The sequence below is a fragment of the Rhinatrema bivittatum genome, chromosome 8, assembly GCF_901001135.1.
Source record: "Rhinatrema bivittatum chromosome 8, aRhiBiv1.1, whole genome shotgun sequence".
NCBI classification, from domain to species: domain Eukaryota; kingdom Metazoa; phylum Chordata; class Amphibia; order Gymnophiona; family Rhinatrematidae; genus Rhinatrema; species Rhinatrema bivittatum.
In genome coordinates, this window is record NC_042622.1 from 167,267,167 (window position 1) to 167,286,018 (window position 18,852).

Below are 18,852 nucleotides of genomic sequence, written 5' to 3' on the forward strand. Positions count from 1 at the left end.
CCTGCTGATAGAGAACAGAAAGATCTTTAAATTGAGCAGCAAGAAATAGATTTGCTCTATTAAGAACAGACATTTCCTATGATGACTGGATTTTTACTCCGGCCCCATCTCTCCATTCCCTTCGTGTCCTCGGTGTGCACGAACGCCCTGGCTGCGGAGCCTGAGATGACGTGGGGGGTGGGGGGAGTGGTGCAGGAGCTGGCCCCAGTGAGTGCGTGTTCTCCTTTGAAATGGCCGGCCCACGTCATATAGTGGGGGCCCAGAGTCCCCCACTATATGACGTGGTTCCTCAGATTTCACCTGCTCAGTACCTGAACGCCTAATAATTGGCGGGGGTGGGGTATTGTCCTTCCTCTGTTTATTTCCTCACCAAGCATCCTCAGGCAAGTGCCCTGACGTGTGCTGAGGGTGGGCAGGGAAGCCCCTTCTAAGGCAGGAGCCAGCAGTGCTGCCAGCACAAACCTTGAAGGTCTGGTTAGTGGGCTCAGCCTTGCTTTGGCGCGTGTCTCTTCCCTCGCTGAAGCAGGCTCATTGTTATTGTCGCTGCTGGAATATTTTCCTTTCCTCCGCTCTGTGATATATAATTACCCTCTGTGGCTCATCAGACCATTCACACTGCACTGGCTGCTTAACAAGCTAGAAAAGAGAATCTGTAGAATCAGTTTTTTTAAATTGAAACCGTCACATATAAATGACCCAAGGTCTCATGCAGACTTTTATTTATGCTTTATGATTTCATCAAGTCCTCCCTCCCACCACAGAGTGCAATAAAGGGGCACTGTCAGTGAGGAGCTCTTACCTGGCACAGCTGGATCTGGAATGTTCACTGCACGGCTGGATCTGGGTTGGTGTGCACTGTAAATTCTCACTGGATCTGGGCATACCGGCGTTGCAATCTCCTAGTCCCTGTGTGGCTCTCGCCCTTGGAAGGGAGGGGAAGGCCCTGCCCGAAGCACTGTGAGCCGTCTCAGAGCAGATGCTGCTGCAGGCTGCCAGCCACATTTCAGAGCCCTCCAATCCAGATGTGCGCTCTAGTTTTCCCATCAGGACTCTGCTTCTAGTGGGTGCATGAAGGTCCCAGAGAGGGGAAGGGATCATTTGTTCCTCCCTTCTCTCTCTCTCTGACATCCCCCTCAAGGTCTAACAGCTCTGCTGAAAAGGAAGTAAAGATTGACATCCAGTGCGTGTGGGGGTTTATGGAGGGTGCGCGCGACAGACTTGTTCTTACTGTCCAGGACACTTATTTTATCTGCCTGATATTACTCGTATTCTCTGTGCAGTTTTATAGTTTAGCCCACCCTGACCGCTGTCTAACAGCCACAGAGCGTTATGTGGCTGTTACCCCCTTATGGTGGGTTACCCCCTTATGGTGCATGGAAATAAGTTGGTGATTCTTTCTTGCTTTCCCCAGCCCTCTCTCTCTCTCGCCTGGCTCTGGCCTAGCTCAGTTCTCCTTGAATATTCCAATACCTTCCTGGCTTCTCCTTGTACTCTGGTCAGGAGTCTGTCCAAGGCTTGTTAATAGCTTTCTGCCTTCTCTTGAGCCTTCAGGCCTAAGCCCTCCATAGTTCCCTTAGAGCTCAGGCTGCAGTGGGTGCTGTGGGGGTCCCCTCGGGGCTCAGGCTGCAGTGGGTGCTGTGGGGGTGGCCTCTGGGCTCTGGAGCTGGGCCGCTCTCTCTTGGTCTCTGACTGATTTCTGTGTTCCAAAGGGATGCTGTCCCGTTTTCTCTGTAAGGCTTAAATCCTTTTCTTTCTCATCTTTTTTTCCTGCTACTTTTCGCTCTGTCTTCCTCTGCTCATAAATATTAAAGACAGGATAGACAAAGCCATAAAAGTAATTATTGATTTTACAAAACTCGATTAATTTTTAACTTTCTTTTTTTTTTTCTACCATTTAATGAAATGGTTCTGAAGGTCACACGCACAGAATCGTCGCTTGGTAGGTGAAGTGAGGGTGTAGAGATTCAGCACTTAATGTCCCCTCCCCCCCCCCCGGATCTGTGTATTTTGTGTGTTGGAGAGGGAGCGCTTAGAGGATGAGTTAAGGGTTTTGCATTCCCATGTGCACTGTTACCAGCAGAAACCTCTGGACAGGTCATTTGGCGAGGCCTCGCCTGGCATTTTGTGTCCTGTTCTGGAGGTTCTTTCTCCATGGTGCCCTTCTCCCCCCTCCTCACTTTTCCTGGACATTGTGGCAGCTTGGCAGTAGGATGAGGAGGGTCTAACACGGGCAGGCAACCTTTTTAAGGTGGTGGGGTAGGTAACTCTGGTCTTCAGTACCCCAAGCCAGTTGGCATCCTGATCCCCCTCCAGATTCCTTTCACACAACTCTTGAATACTCATTTTAATGAACATTAATTTTCAGCTAAAATGTTTAATTTTCTTGTTTGAAGACTGGTAATGTTTTTGCATTGTTGCACTGTACACAGAGTTTGGCTTGTTGCAGTTTTTGTGGTCACTTTATTCTGTATTTGAGGTTCTGCATATGTGACTGAGGTGAGGTACTCGAGTAGAGATCTCAAGCAGCCAGGCCTCTTTTCCTAGTAGAGGGAGGGAGTGGGAGACATTTTTCTCTGCTTCTTTTTATGATTTTTTGTTTTTTTTGGGAGAAAAAATATCAGTTTCAATCATATTTTTACATCACTCTTGGATATATATCATAATAGTAAAACCATATCAATAAGTAAATATTTCTAAATTTGTACACAAACTTTGCAAACACCTATAAAATATTTCAAAACAGACACCTCAAATAACACCCAATAATTTGAGAGGGATTTAAAATCCCCCACTCTCCATACCTGGGAACTTTTTAATTTTCAGTTTCCCTATGATCGTCATGGCCAGTGGGGACCAGAAGGGGGAAGGGGAGCACAAACGTTCTCCTCTCTCTTCCACATGCTCTTGCTCTCCTACATACATACCATCTCTCCCATATATGCGCTCATACACACTTGCAAACTTTCTCACAGACTCACACGTATACTTCCACACACACATGCTCTCTCATACATGCATGCGTGCTCTCAGGCACACACATAAACACAAACACTTCTCAATCGTAATCCTTCACTCTCCGGGTTGATCCTTCCTTCTTAACGGGCGTCCTACAGACACGAAAGATGGTTGCAGCTGACCCTTCATGCAGCATGGGCTGCTCAAGCAGCTTTGGCCCATGGAATTCTTGGGCCTGCAGCCTCCTTCCAGCGCTCTTAACCACCTCCCCCGACAGCAGCAATTAGATTACCTTTTACAGTTGGCCCCACTTGCTAAGGCTGCCATCTGGCTCCTCCCGACCTGCCGCCACCGCTGCCTCCTTATTGCCTCCCAGATCCGCTACCATGGCGTGTCAGGCTCTTGGCCAGGGCTGGAACGCAGAGACTATGGTGTGTGTAAGGGAGGTTGGCGACAGCTGCACTGTGCCAGTAAAATGGCCTGGCACGCCCCATAGGTTGCTGACCCCTGGTCTAACATCCCAGCAATAAACCTTGAGAGTATTGTGAGGCAGAGAACCAGCCACCAAGGGCTCTATGGTTACCTCTCACTCTGGGCCACTTCTTAACAGGTGGAGACGGGTTGGAAAGGAAGATGTTTTGGAGTGGAGGCGCAGGGGAATGAAGGCAGGGCAGGTTTTCTTTAGGAAGCTGCTTGAGTTTCCTCTTCTGGAAAGAAGGATGGATGACGTGGAGAGACAGCAGGGGGAATGGGGTAGGTGGTATCTGGGAATATCGCCAGCATCCCACTCAAACCAGTTTTTGCGGAAAGACCGTAGCAGCGGTCGTGAATACTCCAGAAGGGGGTCTCTTCTTTGCTGCCTTTCTCCTCAGGGCTACTCGGCTGTCCTGGTTGTAGTAGCTGTGCCTCTGGAAGCATCTGCAAGGGAAACGTATTTAACCTGGGCTGAAGTTTTATTTCATTGTGGTTTAGACTCTTTTTGGTTTCATTGCGTACGTGCCCACAGGTTGAGGGTGATGTCGGGAAGCAGCTGCCACCTCTTCCTCCCTCCTGCCTGCCACTCCCATTCCAGGGGCTGCCTCTCGTCATTCAGCCCTCGGGACTCCCTTCAGCGCCTAAGAGAGCTTCGCTGGTGAATGACGCCAGGGCACAAGGTTATGGGCCAGTCCTTTTTTTGCAAATAAAAAATAGTTACTGCAGAAAATATACTGGGGAAACTGTCAAAATGACGGCGAGTCGGTGAAAATGAGAATTTTCCATCTCAGCCACCCGCAATCGATTTAAAGCAGGCCCGACAGTCAAAACTGAGAGAAGACCCAAGAAAGGGGCAGTATATGGGGGCCCGTGGAGAGGGTCAGGATGCAGGTCCCTCTCTGCCTCGACTCCTCTGTGAAGCAGGGGAGTCGGTCTCTGGCCCTGGGTTCAGCTACAAGAGGAAGAAGAATAACATGAGACAAACGTTAATAAACCCCGTATAACTTATAAGAGCTCTCGGGGGGGGGGGGGGGCCAGATAACCCAAGGCTCGTCGCTGTCGATAGTCGCTATGTCGCAAATGTATTAAAAACCAAGATGATGAGGGGTGCGCGGGTGATGTGGAGGAAAGAGGTTTCTTCCCTTGAGTGACAATAAATATAGGAGGCTGATAATAAGAAGAAACACGTATCCAGGCGTGTAAGAGGGACCGGGGGGGGGGGGGCGCGAGGGGCATTGGGCTGAACAGCCGAAGCCTGCCTGACCTGAGAGAGGAATCTCCCGAGCCCAGACCATTTCTCGTACCACGGCGAGGCCCATGCCTGCTGGCCGTGTGGGAATACGTGCAAGGATTTCATTCCTCAAAGCCGTCGGAGAGCAGCCGGTGGAAAGATTACTGTTCCCCGGGGCTGACACGCAGCCATTCATCTTCCCTTGTGTGTGCGTGTGGAGGGAATTGTGGGAAGATTAAAAGCCTGAGGAAAAATGGAGACATTAGTAGTGATAAAGAGGAGTCACTGAAGGGCGACAGATGTGGCTGTCATTGTCGGATTTAAGGGAGAGCAGATGGGGAGAGGTCTCCTGACCATGCCTGGGGAGTAGGAGGCTGCGGCTGTCTCACTGGGGTGTGTAGGGAGCACCCTGTGCACAGGACTTGGGGGGGGCCTAAGAGCTGGGATTCCCCGAGATATGCTGCTCCAGTAAGAGACTGGTTCTGCTGCTCTCTTATCATGGACAAGGTAAAGGGATGGAAATGAAAGGAAGACTCTCCAGGCTTTTTTAGTGCTGCCTGGCAATCTAACTCCATGTCATGAAAACCTGAAGTCCAGTCCTGGTTTTCTAACGCTTTTCATTAAGAACTGTACATGATTGGGGGGAGGGGTGGGGGGTGAAAACCTAATCTGCACAGACTGGGAGAGAGTCTTTGGGGTGATAGTATCTGGTGATCTGAAGGCAGCAAAGCAACCTGACAAGGCAGTGGCTAAGGCCGGAGAGAGGCATAACCAGCAGGAAAATGTACAGGTCCTTGGTGAGGCCTCACCTGGAATATTGTGTTCGGCTCTGGAGACCGTATCTCAAAAAGGATAGAGACAGGATGGTAGCAGTCCAGAGAAGGGCGACCAAAATGGTGTGGGGTCTGTTTAGGAAGAAGGATCTAAATATGTATATCCAGGTGACGCCTTCAGTTAAGAACATAAGAGGTTGCCATACTGGGTCGGACCATCAAGCCCAGAATCCTGTTTCCAAAAGGATGGTATCTGAAAGGTATCTATGATTCACAAGCATCAAACCTTTTCCATTAGAAAGGCAACTGTATATAGAGGTCACGATATGAAGCTCCAGCAGGAAAGATTCAGAACCAACATCATGGAATATTTCTTCACAAAGAGGGTGGTGGATGTCTGGAATGCCTTAACAGAAGGCACGGGGGTAACCTGCACGGAGCGGCAGTTACTACCCTTAACAGAAGGCACGGGGCTAACCTGCACGGAGCGGCAGTTACTACCCTTAACAGAAGGCACGAGGGTAACCTGCACGGAGCGGCAGTTACTACCCTTGACAGAAGGCACGGGGCTAACCTGCACGGAGCGGCAGTTACTTCCCTTGACAGAAGGCACGGGGCTAACCTGCACGGAGCGGCAGTTACTACCCTTGACAGAAGGCACGGGGCTAACCTGCACGGAGCGGCAGTTACTACCCTTGACAGAAGGCACGGGGGTAACCTGCACGGAGCGGCAGTTACTACCCTTGACAGAAGGCACGGGGGTAACCTGCACGGAGCGGCATTTACTACCCTTAACAGAAACATGGGGGTAACCTGCACGGAGCGGCAGTTACTACCCTTAACAGAAACATGGGGGTAACCTGCACGGAGCGGCAGTTACTACCCTTAACAGAAACATGGGGCTAACCTGTAGGGAGCGGCAGTTACTACCCTTAACAGAAGGCACGGGGCTAACCTGCACGGAGCGGCAGTTACTACCCTTGACAGAAGGCACGGGGGTAACCTGCATGGAGCGGCAGTTACTACCCTTAACAGAAACATGGGGGTAACCTGCACGGAGCGGCAGTTACTACCCTTAACAGAAACATGGGGGTAACCTGCACGGAGCGGCAGTTACTACCCTTAACAGAAACATGGGGCTAACCTGTACGGAGCGGCAGTTACTACCCTTGACAGAAGGCACGGGGGTAACCTGCACGGAGCGGCAGTTTCTACCCTTAACAGAAGGCATGGGGGTAACCTGCACAGAGCGGCAGTTACTACCCTTGACAGAAGGCATGGGGCTAACCTGCACGGAGCGGCAGTTACTACCCTTGACAGAAGGCACAGGGCTAACCTGCACGGAGCGGCAGTTACTGCCATAAGCCACTCGCTGGGCTAACTGGATGGATCATTTGGTCTATATCTGCCGTCATTGCTATGCTATGATATAATTATTTTTATTGAATTCAGAAGAATTTTGGAAGATGACTATCTTAAATCTGTCCCTGTTATATTCCTTTACTTTAGGAAAGATATCTTAAATAGAACTGTGTAGTATATGTGTGGGGGAGGGGTACAGGATCTCAGTCCTGAAATATCAGGAGGTGCTAGGGGTGCCAGCCGGCGCCCCCCCACCCCCCCTTGCCTTTAGGACAGGCTGATCTAGGAACAAAGAAAAGCTGGACAATTTCCAGCCTAAATCAGGCTGCTCTGAGAGCAGGCACTGAGGTACAATAATGTGTTAATTATTGGGAGTAAAGTGGTGGATATTGGTTGCTGAATCTGCCAGATGCCTCACCAAGGCAACTGAAAATCCATCTTATAACCTTTACTACAGACTGTCCTGCTGACCTCCTCCCAGAGTATTCTCCTGGGTAAGCGTGCTGATCTCTCCCAGAGTATTTTCTCAAGTACTTATGCTGGCCTCCTCCCAGCCTGTTCTCTCCAGTACTCGAGCTGATCTCATCCTAGGCTTTCTCTCGAATAAGCATGCTGACCTCAACCCATTCTCTTGAGTACACATGCTGATCTCCTCCTAGAGTATTCTCTTGAGTACTCATTCTAACTTCATCCTACATTACTCTATAGAGTACTCGTGTTGTGCAGATGTATATTTGAATCCCGCTACAGGCTGGGATCTCTAGGGAGGGGACAGCTGAGCACAGACAAACAAGATAGGGAGGGGGGATACCATGTAAAGTAATATTCGGGAAGAGCTGGTACTGAGTGGAGGGTGCAGTACGGACCCCCAGACTGTTCCTACTCTGGGAACAACAGCTGAACCATTTGTCATTGGGCTGTATGTAAAGACAGAGAGAGAGAGGATGCTGTAACCACAGCAGGCTGAGAGCTGGGAGCTGAGCACACGACCTATGAATTATTGAGAGCTGCCTGCTGCCCTAGCCAGCTTTGCCTGCGTGAGTGGAAGTGTGAGCTCCATGCAGCTCTCAGCAGAGACAGCCAGGCAGCCTCTCCCGGCTGCATATAATATGCAGGAGACTCTCTCTCCTCCCCTCCCCCACACAATATCCCTTCCCTAGACTATGTCCCACTTACACTATTCATACACTCGCTGAGCAGAGCTGGAACCCCACTGCTGTTCCTTCCAATGCTCCTGCTGGCACTGATCTATGAGGAGACCAGTCCTTTCCAGATAGGTCTCTGTGCCTGCTGAGGGGATGGGGCAGGCCAGGCTCTCCCTTCTGGCAGGGTCTGAGGGGGGTGCATTAAATGCTTGTCAGTAGGAACTGAATCCTCTTATTGCTTTTAGAGATTCCTGTGATCCATTCTTTCCTGCCTGGCTGAATTCATCACATGCTGGGCACACCGGCTCTCTGGGAGGCTAGTTAGCGGGGCCAGCCCTTGTTCATGCACTTGCTGGGGGATTTTTAACGCTTTCTGTGCAGTAGTGAAACCTTTTGCTTTCTCTTGTGTGTGACTGGGCCAGGACTTGCACTTCCTGGAGTATTAACCTGCTCTGGCAGCAGGAGAAACATCCCGCATTCCCAATGCCGTTCCACTGAAATTATTGTTAACTGCAGTCCATTTGTTTTTAAATTGATTGAAATCCACCTTGAGTTCTTTCTTGGTGCAAGGCGGAATATCAAATGTCTGCAAATAAAATCAATAATAAAAAAAAAAAGTTCAGTTACTGATTAGAGGATCCGGCCTACAAAAGTAACCCGGCGTCATGCTCAAAGAATTCACTGCTGCAGTGTGCAGTCAGAGAGCTGATGGTTTGGCCAATTCACCTTGATTCAGATATCCGAAATTTGTCATAAACCATACCCCATTTTCTCTCAACCCCCCCGGTTTATCTGATTACAATAACATATGTGTCTGCCTATGTAGTACCCCCTTAGTTTAGGATGTTACCCTGTTCATTTGTGTGCAGGCCTATCTTTGCTACTCATCTCACATTTGGTGAGTGCCAACCTTGTACACCGTTGTAAACTAATGTTTTTCACATGGAACAACGGTATATAAAGCACTCAAATAAAATAAATAAGAGAGCGGGCACAGCCTTGCTTCCAAATATAACTCGGCACAGTGCCAGACTGCCAGCACATTTCATACCCTGCCTGCTCAGTGAAAGGTGAATTTTCTAAGAACTGTGCCTGTAAAAATCGCATGTATCCTATTTTATAAACCCCAGCACACACGTGCAAGTAAGGATAGGGGAGTAAACTTTCACCTGTAACAAAGGGCGGGGCACAGACAGGGCCAACGTTTACGTGGATAAGTTATAAGCAAAGTTAGCCATGCAAATATGGCAGCTTATTCGTGTACATTTACGCCTGCTCTATATCTGGAGTAAGTGATAGTAAACGTCTTAAAAGTGAAATACTGATGAGGTGGGGGGGGGGGGGGGGGGAGTTGAGGTTGAAGAGCCAGGAGGGTCTCCATGACCTGCAGAAATGGCAAACTAATTGGTAAAACTGGTAATTTCATTGCCTTGCGCATATTAGAAAATCTCCCGACTTGCACGCATAAAAGCTGGGTAAGTGCATGTAAATCACACAGGTAAAATCTCCATGCAGATATTTTTTAAGTTAGAGGTAAAAATATGCAAGTTATAGCAGTTACATATTATTTATTCAGCTAAATATTGAAAGCAGCACTTATCCAGACAAGTTCCAGCTTATCCAGCTAAGTAGTAGCATGGTGGCTAGCTAACTGGATAAATGTGAAAACACTTCTTATCCAGTTATTTGACTTAACCGGATAAGTGGCGCTTTTAGACTTATCCAGATAAATAGCGGCAACCGCACCTCTTAAACCAAATAGATTGGAGCTTGTCCGAGGTGGTGCTACTTAGCCAGATAAATCGGAATTTATCTGGATAAGTGCATCATGTATTCGTGCATTATTTTTCATCTGTGCGCAGGTTGCAAGGTGCATGTGTATTTTATAACCTGCAAGTATCATATATGCACAGGTTATAAAATACCGGAGTAGATTTTCGCATGTCCGTGCACACGTGTATATGGGTGGGCACGCGCACGTTTCAAAGTTGTCCTCCTGTGAGGAACTGGCAGAGTGTCAGGACACAGAGTGTGGTGGTAAATGGAGTCCTCCATGGTGAAAGCAAAGTGACCGGTGGTATCCCAGGGCTCAGTACGGAGACGGGTTCTTTGTGATATCTTTAATGATGACATTGTGGAGGAACTAGTCTGCAGATGATACAATAGTCAGTAACAGAGCAGACATGCCAGCAGAGGAGGGAAAAAGGTGAAGGGTCTGGAACATGAGCAAAAAAACGTGTGAAATCATGCATTTGGGATACAAAAAGCCATTAGCCATATATCAGCTCAAAGGACAAAAGAGATCTGGGAGCAATCGTCTCAGACCTGAAGAGAGCCGGAAAGCTCACAGTGTGCTTGGGTACATAAGAGAAATATCACCAGCAAGGAAAAGGAGGCACTATTACGCTTGCATAGGTCACCAGTGTGACCCCATCGCGAGTGCTGAGTTCAGGTCAGGAGCCTGCGCCTTCACAAGGCCCTGGAGAGTGAGGAGCCGGTGCAGAGAGAGGCCGCTAATAAGATACAAGGTCTGTGAAGAGAGGCTCAAGACACACAAGATGGAGGAAAGAGGGAGATGAGAGGAAGATTCATGTATCTGACAGGACCTCGATAAAGTGACATTATACATAGAAAAGGCAATGTAAAGATGTGATATTAGGAAATGCAGAAAGATACTTCTTTACTGTTCTATTCAAGATAGTGGCAAGGAAGGTGATTACAGAATTCAGGTTTGCTTGCAAGACAGATCAATGCCAGTAGTTGGAAGCAGGTTGGGAGGTTGCAGTTTTGCAAATGTGACAGGGGAGCAAGCCATCACTAGTATTCCTCTGTAATTTGGATGTTTAGTAGCTGTAGGAAGGTTTTTATATTTTTGATTCCTCCGTGTAATAACCCCACCATTTGGGGGTATCTGGGATATATATTTCCTAGGAGCACGCTCAGAACTTCAGTGGAAGGAGGAGCTGAGTGTTTTCCTCAGAATCTCAAGCAGTCGATTGAAGGTAGTAGTAGAAAGTGAACACCATTCTTGGACTTGAGCAATTTTTCCTGATTTGCCTTCCTTTTTTAATGGTTGAACTGTATGGCTGGACATTGGTGTGAATCCTTTTATTATACCCCTGTTGCTGTTATTGGCTTCATTGCTTCCTCTCTGGACTGCTTGGCATCTGTTGGAGGTCCTCAGATTGAGTGAAGCATGGATAGACATGCCAGGGGCCCCAGAAGATTATTCTTCCTCCCCGTCTGGACTGAACCCAAACCCAGACCTAGAACACCCCTTAGTGACTAATAAAGCACCAAATGGGGGGACCGGTTACCCTTCACTCCCTCTAGGGCAGAGGCAGGAGGGGAGGTGATGTGGAGAAAGAAAGCACGATCTAGTGACCCAGCAGGCCAGGTTGTAGCCAGGTGAAACCCCCCAGCTGCATGCCAGCAGTTGTGATAGTGGACACTTACTGACCAGCCAAGACCACAGGGACCTAGGAGGCCAGGTTAGATTATTACAAACTTGGTGCTAAGTCATGGAAGGATTGGGTGTTGGGTTATGGGTGGGAATTTGCAAGTTTGAATACCGAAGATGGGAGAGAACCTAAAAGGAGGATGATAATAAAAAGAAGACAACAGAAAGTGTCTTGAATAAGGAGCAATATCAGATAAGCAATCAAGCTTCTGCAGCTTACAGCCTCGGGTTCCCCTTTTTGGGTTGGAGAAGTGGTTTATAAGCAATGTTAAATAAATCCCTGTTATCAGTGAAGACCAGAAAATATCATCCACTGTTTCAGAAGTAAGAGAGTCTCGTGCAAGGGAGGAAGTGATGTCACGAGCACTAAGGGCTGTACTCTTGAGCCCTATCTAGCAAATCCCCTCTTTCTACAGCGATCTGTGGTTGAAAGTGTGCTAGAAGCAGATTGTGAATGCCAGACATAGTCAACATATCGGAGTGAGAGAAATTTGTCATCCTAAAACACTTTTCTTAGGAGGCTGGGGTGGCCAAGAGAGATGGCGAATCATCTGGGGAGGAGATGGGGGAAGATGGCACCGTGAGAACAGGCTGCATGGAGTATCTTATGCGTAAAGGAGTGGGAGCCAGGCCCGACAGCGCTATGCTTTTGAGGGCGGATTTTCAATGTTGGTTCGATGAGCTCCTTAAAGATATGAGTGTGATGAAGCAAGACATATTGTTTACTGTTAGTGAGCTGGGCAAGGAGTGCTGCAATCTGGGTGAGTGTGTGAATGAGTGGAGCCCAGAGTGGAAGAGCAGGAAGTGGCATGAGAGCAAGTCCAGAAGGAGATGAAAGCACTAAGAGAAGAAAATGTGGTGTTGAAGGACTGGATTGAGGACTTTGAAAACCAATCCCGCAAGGGCAATCTACGCCTGCGAGGAGTGCCAGAAGGGATATCTTACACAGATGCTTTAAGGTGGCAAATAGTATTTGCTTGGTGATTCTGGGTCAAGATGAGGTGGCGGAGGAGATCTGTAAAATAGTTTGAGCACAATGGGCCCCGGCTAAACCAAGAGGCAACTTGACGAGAGACATAGTGGTATTCTTTCATAAATATGGAATCAAAGAGTTTTGAAGCAAACGAAAAAGCAAGGCAGTAAGGTGGAGATATATCAAGATCTTTCTCCAGTGATCATTAGAAAGCGAAGGAAATGTTTAACGAAATCCTACAAGTTTTGAGAAGGAACAATCACAGATACAGATGGCTGTTCCCCCCTTTCAGATGACAATTTTCCATACATGGTGTGTCTTTGTGAGTAAAAAGAGTTGATGAAGCAGCTAAGATTCTTCAGGCAGCAGGACGTTTGAGCCGAGCAGAGGCAGGATTGGGAAGTATGTCACCATCTTATGGCAGAGGGTTCAGTCGGGTGGAAGATGACTTTGCAGGAAATCGGGAGGCTCCGCTTCATCTAAGGACACAGTGCCATGATCCAGGACAATAGAGGTGATGATTGTGCTGGCTAAGGTTGCAGGAAGGACTCATGTTAGAGAACTGGTGCAGGGTTTAGGTCCATCATGCATAATTCTTTATCTTACAACTCGGTTTCCTATTTTTACATTTGCATGCAGTTAGCCTAATGGTTAATGTCTTAGGGATTGTTTCTGGGGAAATATGCAAATGAGATTGGGGAGGGGAGTATGGATGGGTGGGTAATTGGCATGAATGGCAATATTCCTCAAGGAGGTGGATGGTTGGCAGAGGTGGGATGGGATAGAGGAGGGAGGGTAGGGGAGATGGAGAAGGGGGAGTGTGACTGCGGAGGGAAAATGGATGGAGAAGAGATGTATAGTTGGGATATGATAGAGTATGTGGGTGTTTGTTTCATTATGGATATGTGTTGAGGGAATTGAATTTAATATTTTGGCAATGGGGTCAATAAAGTTGCTTCTTGGAATGTAAAGGGGTTGAACACTGTTGGAAAGAGGAAGTTGTTACTGAAAGATGTGGTGCACATAAAGGCTGACAATAGTGCTATGTCAAGAACCACATCTGAGGAAAAAATATGAATGCCTTTTGGCAACACAGCATTTTCCTCAGCAGTTTTTTGCGTCTGCCACAGTGAAAAATAAATATGCTGGGATAGGCGATTTATTTTCAAAGAATATAGTAGTGGATGTTATATCCATGGTTAGACACGGAGGGATGCATAAAGATTGTATACATTAGTGATTGTATATATCCCAAATGTTCAAGGGTCTTGCCTGGAGAGCTATCAAAGGTCTTTTCTCAATGAGCTGAGGGTTATCTCATTATTGGGGGGGGGGACGACTTTAAACATTTTCCATGTGAGCTTTTGGGAAGTTGGTGCCCTCCACTATTGCCTAATATGTGTAATGCATTAAAGACCTTGATGGGGGACTGGGGGTTGATTGATTGTTTGGCTATTGATGCATCCTACGGAGCGCAATTACACCTTCTACTCTGTCACACAAGGATTATTCTAGAATAGACTATTTCTTGATGAATAAAGCCTTGATGTCTAAAGTGGGGAGACAGACATAAGTTTGTCATGGTTGGATCATGCACCAATATGGGTGACTGTAAAGGGTTTGGTGGGAGTACTGGGGAGACAGTTCTGGAAGCTTAATGAAAGCCTGCTAGAAGACTCAATATTGCAAGCAGCTACAATTAGAACTAGAGGAGTATTTGAGGGTCAATGATAATGGAGAGGTCTTAGAGGTAACCCTATGGGACTGTCTAAAAGCTGTGGCTAGGGGAACGCTAACTGCAAGAGCAACTCAGATGAAGAAACAGAAGGAGCACAATCGCTTGAGGTTAATGTGGGAAATAGGCAAGTTGGACGTTGCACACAAGTAGAGGGTAACTAGTTTTTTAGGCTCAAAGTTGGCATCTCTAAAGGCTGAACTGAGAGATCTAAATATGGGAGACATACTTTTTCAACTGGACAGAGTTAAGCAAGAGTAATTTGAAGGAGGTAATAGGGCTGGCCGTATGTTAGCTAGGAAAATCAGATTTTGAAAATAAAGGACAGGACTGGGAAGATGAACTTTGAGAATGAAGGTATTAGTGGGTGCTTTTCCCAATTTTTTCAGGAGCTGTATACAGGGCAGAAAGATGTCAAATTGGAGGATATAGCAGGTTATTTGGATAGGGTTATGCTTCCCTGTGCTACGGAGGTTTAATATATGAAGCTGAATAAAGAGATATCAGTGGTGGCAGTGCAGCAAGTGATTAAGGATCTGAAAAAGGGGAAATCACCTGGTGTAGTTGGATTTTCTGTGGATTTTTATAAATCTATGTCGTCAATAGTGGCAGCTCCGCCTCACCAGCACTCTTTTTTTTTTTTTTTTCCTCATTGCCATCCTCCAGCCTTTAGGGATCCACAGTGTTTATCCCATGCCTCTTTGAAATATTTCACTGTTTTTTGTCTTCACCACCTCCTCTGGAAGGGCATTCCTGGCATCCACCACCCTCTCCGTGAAGAAATATTTCCTGATGGTTCTGAGTCGTCCTCCCTGGAGTTTCATTACATGACCTCTAGTTCTACTGATTTCTTTCCAACGGAAAAGATTTCAGTTCTGCATCATTAAAACCTTTCAGGTATCTGAAGGTCTGTATCATATCTCCCCTGCACCTCCTCTCCTCCAGCGTATACATATTTAGGTTCTTCAATCTCGCCTCATAAGTCATTTGATGGAGACCCACCATCATTTTTGTTGCCCTTCTCTGGACCGCCTCCATCCTGTCTCTGTTCCTTTTGAGATATGGGCTCCAGAACTGAACACAGTACTCCAGGTGAGGCCTCACCAAGGACCTGTATAAGGGGATTATCACCACCTTTTTCTTACTGGTTATTCCTCTCTATGCAGCCCAACATTCTTCTGGCTTTAGCTATCACCTTGTCACACTGCTTCGCCATCTTCAGATTGCTAGACACTTTCACCCCAAGATCCCTCTCTTGCTCTGTGCACAACAGCTGTTCACCCCATCACATACAGCTATTTTGGATTACCACACCCCAGATGCATGACTGCACTTCTTGGCATTGAATCCCAGCTGCCATATGTGGACCACCAATCAAGCTTCCTTAAATCGCATCTCATTCCGGCATGTCCACTTTGTTGCAGATCTTAGTATCATCCGAAAAAAGACAAACTTTACCTTCTAATTCTTTCCAGTCCCAATATCTATCTTTGCGGCACTCCACTTAACACTGCTCTCTCTTCAGAGTAGCATCCATTTTCCATCACATGCTGTTTTCTATCAGTCAACCAGTTTGTAATCCAGGCCATCACCTTGGCGCTTACTCCCAAGCTTCTCAATTTATTCACAAGCCTCCTATGTGGGACCATATCAAAAGTTTTGCTGAAATCCAAGTAGATCACATTGATCGCTCTTCCTTTATTCAATTCCTTAGTCACCCAATAAAAAAAGTCAATCAATTTGTCTGACAGGACCTTCCCACTAGTGAATTCATGCTGCCTCTGGTCCAGCAATCCTCCTGACTGTAGATAGTTCACTATCCTTTCCTTCAGCAGAGTTTCCATTACTTTTCCCACCACCGAGGTGAGGCTAACTGGCCTGTAGTTTCCAGCCTCCTCTCTGCTCCCACTCTCGTGAAGCGGGACCACCACTGCTCTTCTCCAATCTTGCGGCACCACTCCCATTTCCAGGGATTTATTGAACAGGTCATGCAGCGGACCCACCAGCACATCTCTGAGCTCCCTCAGTATCCTGGGATGAACCTCATCAGGCCCCAAGGCTTTGTCCACTTTCAGTTTTCCTAGCTCTTCCCATACATTCTCTTCTGAAATGGAGTTTCATCTACCCCCTCCATTTTCTTGTTAATTATCAACGCTCCTTCTCTAGGGTCGTCTTTAGTGAACACCAAACTGAAGTATTTGTTTAATATTCCTGCCATTTCTTAGACTCTCTCCACACATTGATCCTTTTCACCTTTCAATTTCACAATACATCAGAGAAAGGAGAAAAGTCCAAAGTAAGTATCTGAAAAATGTTTTGTCATTTTGCTTTACCTCTTTGGCATTCCTTTCTTCTGCTTGACTTTTTGCTTTGATTACTTTCTTCCTCTCCTTCAGTTTCACCAGATATTATTCCTTGTGTTCCTCCCTTTCGGAACCTTTCTCTCTCTTGAATACTGGGTTTTTTTGCTTTTATTTTATCAGCCACCTCCTTTCAGAACCAGATCGGTTTATTTCTCTTGTTTTTCTTTACTTTTCTAACATATAGACTAGTTGCCTTGGTAATTGCTCCTGTTAGTTTGGCCCACTGTTGTTCCACCTTTCATATGTTCTCCCAGTCATCTAGTTCTCCCTCCAGGTACTTCCTCATTTCAACAAAGTCTGTATTTTAGAAATGCAAAACTCGGGTCTTCGTGTGACTTGTCCTTATCCTATTTGAGATATCAAACCATACTGTTTGATCACTAGTGCTGAGGTGGGCACCCACCCAGACACTATCCCTGTTAGTGAGCACTAAATTGAGTATAGCTCCCTCCCTTGTGGGGTCCATTACCATTTGTTTGAACAAAACCCCTTGCAGGACATCTACTATCTCTCTATTTCTGGTAAATTCTGCAGAAGGGATTCTCCAGTCTATGTCCAGCAGATTAAAATCTCCAACAATCACCACTTCTCCCTTCTTTCCCACCTTTGGCTGTCTTCAGCCAGATCTCTGTCTAGTTCTTCTGTTTGATTCGGAGGCCTGTAAACCAGTGGTCCCCAACCCTGCCCTGGGAGCCCACCAGCCAATCGGGTTTTCAGGATCTCCACAATGAATATGCATGAGAGAAAATTTGCATGTTATGGAGGCAGTGCATACGAACTTTCTCTCATGCATATTCATTGTGGAGATCCTGAAAACCCGACAGGCTGGTGGGCCTCCAGGACAGGGTTGGGGACCACTGCTGTAAACCACTCCAGTTAAAATGGATGCCCCATCTTTTTTTAGGTTGGCCCATAATATTGCTTCTTTACCCCATCTTCCTTGCAGCTCAGATGCTTGGATATTGTTTTTGACATAGAGCTATTCCTCCATCTTTTCTGTCCCCTCTGCCCTTCCTTAAGTTATAGCCCAGTATGGTCCTATCCTAATCATGAGATTCTGTAAACCACGTCTTCATGACAGCAACAATGTCCAAGTCTGCCTCCACCATCAGGGCTCGCAGGTCTGGGATTTTATTGCCCAAACTACGAGCATTTGTGCTCATAGCTTTCCAGCTTTTCTCGGTCATGTTCCTGCTTTTTTGTGACTTATTTAGCTGACTTTTTTTTTTTATCCCCTTCACCTATTTCCTTTGTATTTGTAATTGGGGGGTGATATTCTAATTTCCTTCTGCCACCCCCGTCATCTAGTTGAAATGCCTTATGGCATAAGATTTGAATTTGTCTCTCTTTCCTGCCAGACAGATGTAAGCCATCTTTGACACAGAGCTTTTTTACTGTTCCATACACGGCCCCAGTCCCCAATATATACAAAACTTTGTTCCTTACACCAGGATTTGAGCCATACATTGAAGTTATCAATATGGCTTAGCCTCTCTCTCCCCTTTCCATGAGCAGGTAACACTTCTGAAAAAGCAATAGTCTTCGCCATGTAACTAATCTGCTTCACCAGAGACTGAAAATCTGTCTGTACCACTTGGATGCTGTTTCTAGCAAGGTCGTTGGTTCCCAGATGGATAATAATATCAACTTTAGAGTCTTTGCTGTCTTCGTTGATCGCCTTGACTATTTGAATAGCATTTCTACTGGCTGATGATCCTAGGAGGCTTTTAACTGTAGTGTTTCCTTGAAAAGAGTTCCCAAATTAGTGTCTCTGACAGTCACCCAGCACAATGAGCTTTTTCTTATGGTTATTGATTGTATTATGGAATTTTTGCATGCATTGGGTTTCCTCTTTCTTTTCAGATACCACTTCAAACTCTATCGCGAGAGCTGCTTAATTATCCAATGCAGAGAAGGCATTTTGTACTTGTCACTTGAGAGAGTGTGTGTCTCCACATCACAGATCTTACTCTATCAGAGCCCACTGTAATCCACTTGTTCTTGGGTTCCTGTACACTCCGTGTAAGTGGGGGTGGCCATGTAGGCTGCACAATTGTGAAGAATGGGTGTCTTTGGGTCACAGGTCTTAACCTACCTGAGCCCACTGTAAACTCCTCTTTTCTGAGCTTTTGATTTTTCTGTGGTAATGGGGAAACTATTCCTGAATACTGTAAAATGGGAGAGGATTTTTTGGTACAACAGTGAACATTTTCATATAATAGTAAAATCACTAAATTATACAATATAATATAATAAAACCTATAAAATCTAAAGAAATAAAAAATCAATAAAATAACACAAATCAGTGAATCTAAAAAAGAAAAGCTACAACCTATAAAATAAAATTCAAATTAACTCAGCAGTAATTCAAACAAATTAAA

At 46.4% G+C, this 18,852-nt stretch overlaps 1 protein-coding gene across 5 annotated transcripts in view; it reads left to right on the forward strand.

Moving 5' to 3' along the window:
• Positions 1-18,852, forward strand: part of ANKRD13B (ankyrin repeat domain 13B) — a 95,285-nt gene that overhangs the window by 28,551 nt on the left and 47,882 nt on the right. The window lies entirely within an intron of this gene.